This window comes from Oncorhynchus masou, chromosome 14, assembly GCF_036934945.1.
Source record: "Oncorhynchus masou masou isolate Uvic2021 chromosome 14, UVic_Omas_1.1, whole genome shotgun sequence".
NCBI lineage: Eukaryota > Metazoa > Chordata > Actinopteri > Salmoniformes > Salmonidae > Oncorhynchus > Oncorhynchus masou.
In genome coordinates, this window is record NC_088225.1 from 33,997,050 (window position 1) to 34,003,804 (window position 6,755).

Genomic DNA, 6,755 nt, shown 5'->3' on the forward strand with positions numbered 1-6,755 from the left:
GAGGTCAAATCAAATGTATTTATATAGCCCTTCGTACATCAGCTGATATCTCAAAGTGCTGTACAGAAACCCAACCTAAAACCCCAAACAGCAAGCAATGCAGGTGTAGAAGCACGGTGGCTAGGAAAAACTCCCTAGAAAGGCCAAAACCTAGGAAGAAACCTAGAGAGGAACCAGGCTATATGGGGTGGCCAGTCCTCTTCTGGCTGTGCCGGGTGGAGATTATAACAGAACATGGCCAAGATGTTCAAATGTTCATAAATGACCAGAATGGTCAAATAATAATAAGGCAGAACAGTTGAAACTGGAGCAGCAGCACGGCCAGGTGGACTGGGGACAGCAAGAAGTCATCATGTCAGGTAGTCCTGAGGCATGGTCCTAGGGCTCAGGTCCTCCGAGAGAGAGAAAGAAAGAGAGAAAGAGAGAATTAGAGAGAGCACACTTAAATTCACACAGGACACCGAATAGGACAGGAGAAGTACTCCAGATATAACAAACAGACCCTAGCCCCCCGACACATAAACTACTGCAGCATAAATACTGGAGGCTGAGACAGGAGGGGTCAGGAGACACTGTGGCCCCATCCGAGGACACCCCCGGACAGGGCCAAACAGGAAGGATATAACCCCACCCACTTTGCCAAAGCACAGCCCCCACACCACTAGAGGGATATCTTCAACCACCAATTTACCACCCTGAGACAAGGCTGAGTATAGCCCACAAAGATCTCCCTCTAGTGGTGTGGGGGCACAACCCAAGGGGGGGGGGGGCAACCCAGACAGGATGATCACATCAGTGACTCAACCCACACAGGTGACGGACCCCTCCCAGGGACGGTATGAGAGAGCCCCAGTATGCCAGTGACTCAGCCCCTGTAATAGGGTTAGAGGCAGATAATCCCAGTGGAAAGAGTGGAACCGGCCAGGCAGAGACAGCAAGGGTGGTTCGTTGCTCCAGAGCCTTTCTGTTCACCTTCCCACTCCTGGGCCAGACTACACTCAATCATATGACCCACTGAAGAGATGGGTCTTCAGTAAAGACTTAAAGGTTGAGGTGTCACTACAGACCCTGGTTCAATTCCATGTTGGATCACAACCGGACGTGATTGGGAGTCCTATAGGGTTGCGCACAACTGGCCCAGCGTCGTTAGGGTTTGACCAGGGTAGGCCGTCATTGTAAATAAGAATTTGTTCTTTACTGACTTGCCTAGTTAAATAAAAAATAAGGTGCCTGCCAAGAGAATGGTCTGGTTTGCCTCACTAAATGAGAAACCAGTAGGAAAGGGTAGAACAACCTGTGCAGAACCTAAAGGTATTCATTTTGAATGCATATCCCTAAGTAAAAGTTGTTGAGCCTTTGTACCTTTCAGGAACCAGACCCTTAAAATGATCATTGTGTTGGCTGTTTTACTAGCTGAGGAAATTGACTTTGGTATAGCCTACTTGAATAAAAACTCTTCAATTAAGCAGGTGTCTGTCTAAAGTATTCTGTCTTTTCAATGTGAATATGTAACTATCACAATTGTCCTGTGATAAAACAGTAGGAAGGGATTAGAAGAAACAAAAACAACTCACCATGAAATGAGGGCTGGCAATAAGTCCATAATGTAATGAGAACCATATTGAAATGTCACTTTGTTGGCTCTAATGCAGCTGTATTCTCCAATGAATTGCATGGCATAGATTAAAGTATTCCATAGATTTTACCACATATCTAGACCATTGAATGTTATAATCATTGTAATATATTGCTTGTAGATGATTATGTATCTATTCATCAGTATTTACCTATTATTGCTGTAGCATTTCAGCATATTCAGATACATGGGGATTTGTCACAACAAGTTAAACCTTGTCAATGCCTTATTGTCAATTACCAAGAATGTCTGAATAGTTAGATCAATTGTTGTTTCAAAAATAAAAATAAGTGTGACCTTTTCCAGAGTCTTCACCATAATTTGACCATAAACTAAATGAGTCGTGCGCAGAAGTGCGTGTGTGAATTAGCTCATTCAAAATGAAACAGATACATTTATCTAAGTGAATGCTTTATGGCTGATGTAGCAGCCAGTCAGTTCTTCCATTAAATTATTTTCAAGGAATGATTCTCCAAGCATTTGAGGGTAGACAGGTTTGCAAATGGTGATACTTTCCATGGCTGCTGCTTAGTGAGAGTTGTTTATTTGGGAGTTATTTTGGCCACGGTTTATTGAGAGGTTCCCTGTGACATGTTTGCACACTGAAATATTGTCCCTGCCAACAAAGAGAACACTCTTCATTAGAAAAATAAACAGTTGTTTGTTCAGTCATGTTCTTTATAAGGTCTCTCCCTATGTTCTACTTGCTCACAACAATTCCAAATATTTGAAGCATTTTGTGTTGGTATTATTGAGTAGAGTGTATGTGTCATGAGTGTCATTTAAGGATGCTTATATAGAGTATTTAACATGTTTTTCCTCATGACAAATACTATCTCTATATCCTGTTGTTTTATAACCTAGTAAGCCTTTTTTTCATCATCAGCAGTATTTGTACAGGGTAGCCAGTAGGCTAACCCCTCAAATGAATAGTACCGTAGCCGTTGGCTTATTGATAGAAATAGTAGTGGCTATGGCCTCTCACATTCAGTTCTAATTGTTGTTCACCGCTTCTAGCTAATATCCCCCCTCTGTTATCAATGGAAAATTAGCAGAAGTAGTCAGATATTCCGACAGAGGGCGATCAGAATCCAAATTGACGGACCCCTCCTCTCCCTAACCCATCCCCGCCTCTTGATTGAGGGGGGTGACGGTGGATCTCCTACAACAAACCCACATTCAGATGGATATATCAATTACATCACAACCCGTGGAGGATATATCAGAGGGAGCAGGTTACTCTCTCAGCGTCCTGCAAAAGAAAACGAAACACCATGCCGATCCTCAGAGGGGAGGACTTGAAACTGGAATCACGCGTCAAAGCACACAAGAATGAGAACCGCTGATGCCACTGATGCTGTCACAGAGCCATTTCATACAATATATTGAATTCGTGCGTAAAAGGGAATCACTGCCTATATCTAGATTTGTTTTACGAAATAGACTATTCACCTTTACCATCTTCAATCAAATTATCGTTTGCTATGGAGTAAGCAGTCTGACTTTTAAGGACACCAACACTCAAGAACTGAAGTTTGGCTGGATGTAACTCAAGCCAGTGCGCACTCCGCAAGAACCGGGTACAACTGTACGCAGCAGAGTAGCCGAGGCCTACCTGTTTAGCTGTATCCTATAATACTGTCTTATAGTGCGTAACGGACATGGATCAATCACAGCATTTTTTAGCAATGTACTTGCTGATGTTGTCCCTCGGACTTATAATAGAAGAAGGGCTATGCCAGCATTATTACCTCCTCCGTCCCCATCCTGAGTGACAGTTTGCCACTTGTGGAATTAAAAAGAGGACCCAGATCCTGTCTTTGACCCAAAAGAGAGGGACCTCAATGAAACCGAACTGAAAAGTGTATTGGGGGACTTTGATAGTCGCTTGATGTCTATTACACCACAGGATAAATACACTGGCAACGATGAGCTTGACGATGGACATTCAACAGAAGCCCAGTGGAGTGATGATGAATCAAAGCAATGGATTTTGACGTACAGTTTTGGCAAGAAGCACAAACCCAATAAAAACTTAAACGGAGGCTGCAGCAGTGGCTGTGGTCATTCTCATTCTGTCTGGTCATGTATACATGGAACGACCTCGGCAGCAGATTTGGCCACGTTATGTGAGAGAATGGGAAACTGTCAAAGCAAAGATCATGTTCGGTTCCAGAGGGGATGGTCTGCAAACCAGCAAACTCGACCCATTTTACGATATTGAGATGGCGATGTATACAGAAGAAAGGGGGCCTCAAATGTACTTGGATACCAGTTCAATACCCGATGATAACCGAATGCAAATGCGCCTGCTCGAACTGAAATGACTGTTTTCAAGTATAAATTATGATGACTTTGTCATTTTGTATGCACTACCAAGTGTAGGAATGTATTTTATGTATATGAGGTGCTATTCAATTATATAGGTTATTGTAAAAAGTCAGTATTACGTGTAACCAGAGTCTACCGTATTTGTGGAAAGTATTGGTTATATTTGTTGTATTTATATTGAAGATCAATGGCGCGTAGGTGCCGTTTCATAAACATGTTGTTTTCTATTATGGAAAACTAATCTATCGACCTCAGATTTCATGTGGATTATGTTATCTTGCAGCTGATATACAGCTGAATATCGGTAGCCTATTTCAACGATTTATCATGTAAATTAAGAGAACTGCTATTTATTCTTTATATTCATATAATAAAATATCACTGAAATAATGAAATCTCTATTTTGTCTTAAAATATATATATCCCCTATACCTGTCAACTCAACACACCGTGAACCCTTTGATGGAGTAATGACACCTGTCACGATTAGGGTTTACAGTGTGCGCACTCACTCACTCTGAACCAAACTCTCAGGAGTCTCGCGTAGTTTGCGCAAGTAAGCAGTCTGGTTCAAGAGACTCTCAGTAAAGCAGCGTGCACCGGTCATACATGGGTAACCTATGGGCGGCTCTCAGTTGATTACTTACTTGCACAGTTACATACTTTAATAGAGCTGGGGCCAAAACTTACTTGTTAATTATATTTGTTAAAACTTGGGGTTCCCAGGAGTGGATACGGGTTGAGGATTTCCCGAGTCATAATTGTTAAGCGTTTGTATTCATGCGTAAATGCGCACAATTCACGCACACTATTGGATAAATGGAGGGAGTTTGGTGTTTTTTCTACAATCTTACCTTTTTGCTTCATAGCAACTGAAACTAAAATATTGATGAGAACAAGATACCTTGTTGACCTTGGACAATCTATCAAAGTCTCAAATTGAGTTGATATTTTCCCACATTAGTTTTATCAACCAGTGACCAGTCCTATAATTACCCTGCCATAGTAAAACCATATGTCCTCCATCAAACAGTTATCAGGTTACGAACCCATTATAAATGTAGGTGCTGATAAAGTAACACGGATTTATTGATCCATAGTTTCAGCAGCTGTTGACAGTTCCAACACCCACCTCCTCATTAGGAACACAGCAGGAGTGAGTTCCAGAATGGAGCTGGACTCCAGAGTAAGCAGAGGCCAATATTCCACCTGAAGTTGTACAAATATAAGTTATTTCTATGTCTATGTTTTTGTGGAATTTAAACAGGGTGGAAGGATTAATAATATTTGTTTACTTTCATTTTGTTCTTTATCAAGTTTACTAACTCAGGTGAAAAAGGTTTCAGCTTCTAGGAGACAAAATCAGCCCACCATTTTTTGTGTCAGTTCCGGATAAACACAGAAGTCCACCCTCTATGCTTGTTATACCAGAAATTGCATACAAACACACACCAGGTTGACCCATTGTCTCAAGTCAGATAGTGTGACGACTGTAGTTTATTTGCATTTAATTTGTAATTAATTTGAGGCGGAACACATTAGAATGATGTCACCTGATGACCAGGTTACGATGTTTCTAAATGTACTCCTCAGATTCAAGGGCCGCGTTCCTCTGCCCAGGCTTTGCCGAGATATGGAGAAGGGTGCAACCGCGCAACTGCAGCCCGCAGAACCCCCTATTTATACTATACTTCTACTGGTACATTTTAATCTATGATTCCAGTACATATACGAGAGGCAAGGACGTTCCAGTACAGTAGATGGCGGTAATGCAACCCCTGATAAACCCCAGAGAAGAAGAAGAGGCCAAAGGGGACAATGGCGAGGGCAGGTGTTCGGCAGGCGATAGCGAAGGACACTGTGTGCCATCTTAGCCAGCTAGTCCTAAAGAGTACTCCGGTACACAGCAGGCGTAAGGCGGGCTAGCTAAGCATACTGTGTTGCAAGCACACGGTGTCGCCCCCGCCTGCTGTGTACCGGAGTAGCAAGCGGTAGGCTATACAATACCGGTAGACAGTGTCCTTTTCCCCCACATGTCGGGCACAGTTTTCTCCAGTACACAGCAGGCGGGAGGCAGGGGCAACACAGTGTGCTAACTAACTAGCACACAGTGTCACGAACTAGCAGACAGTGTTTCTAACAAGCAAGCTGGGGGGCGACAGGAACGACCCGAATTGCGGGCTTCAGTTGCACACTGTTGGACGCATGCCAGATCTTACAGTGCATGGGTAGGTATTTTAGGTATCAGCGATCGCAGTCCGCGGTTCTGAAATGGCTAAATCTATGCAACTGCTTATAGATAGGCTTTCAGATGATGTAATGTTAGTGCTTGTAGTAGCCTATAGTTTTGTTTTAATGAATACATGTTTTATTCGGTCATTTTCTCATGTTAAGTCTAAAGTTTGTTCCACGAATCTATAGGCCTACAGTGTCGCAATGCTGCTATTTAGGTTGCTGGCTGGCACCAATAATGTATTTACTTGTTCAGTAATTAAAGTGGGAAATTCAAACACTGCAGATTGTAAAAAACATTTCCGATGCAACAGCATATATACAAATGTCCTGTAGGCAATAGCCTACCTTAGCCACCCTTGTGCTCTCTCACAGCTTGGATATAAAGTTTGTGCAGCATAAAACCAGTCTATTAATGGAAATAATAATACAATCAGTACACCATCAAAACGATAGCTTATTAGGGATTGTTTCATTATGCAGACAATGCAGTCTAGCCTACTAGCCTATTCATAGCAATATACAGTATTTAGCTGGTAGACTATTTATATTACAC

General features: G+C 42.3%; 1 pseudogene; it reads left to right on the forward strand.

Moving 5' to 3' along the window:
- Positions 1 to 2,854: 2,854 nt before the first annotated feature.
- Positions 2,855 to 4,351, forward strand: LOC135553783 (noggin-like; annotated as a pseudogene).
- The last annotated feature ends 2,404 nt before the right edge of the window (positions 4,352 to 6,755 follow it).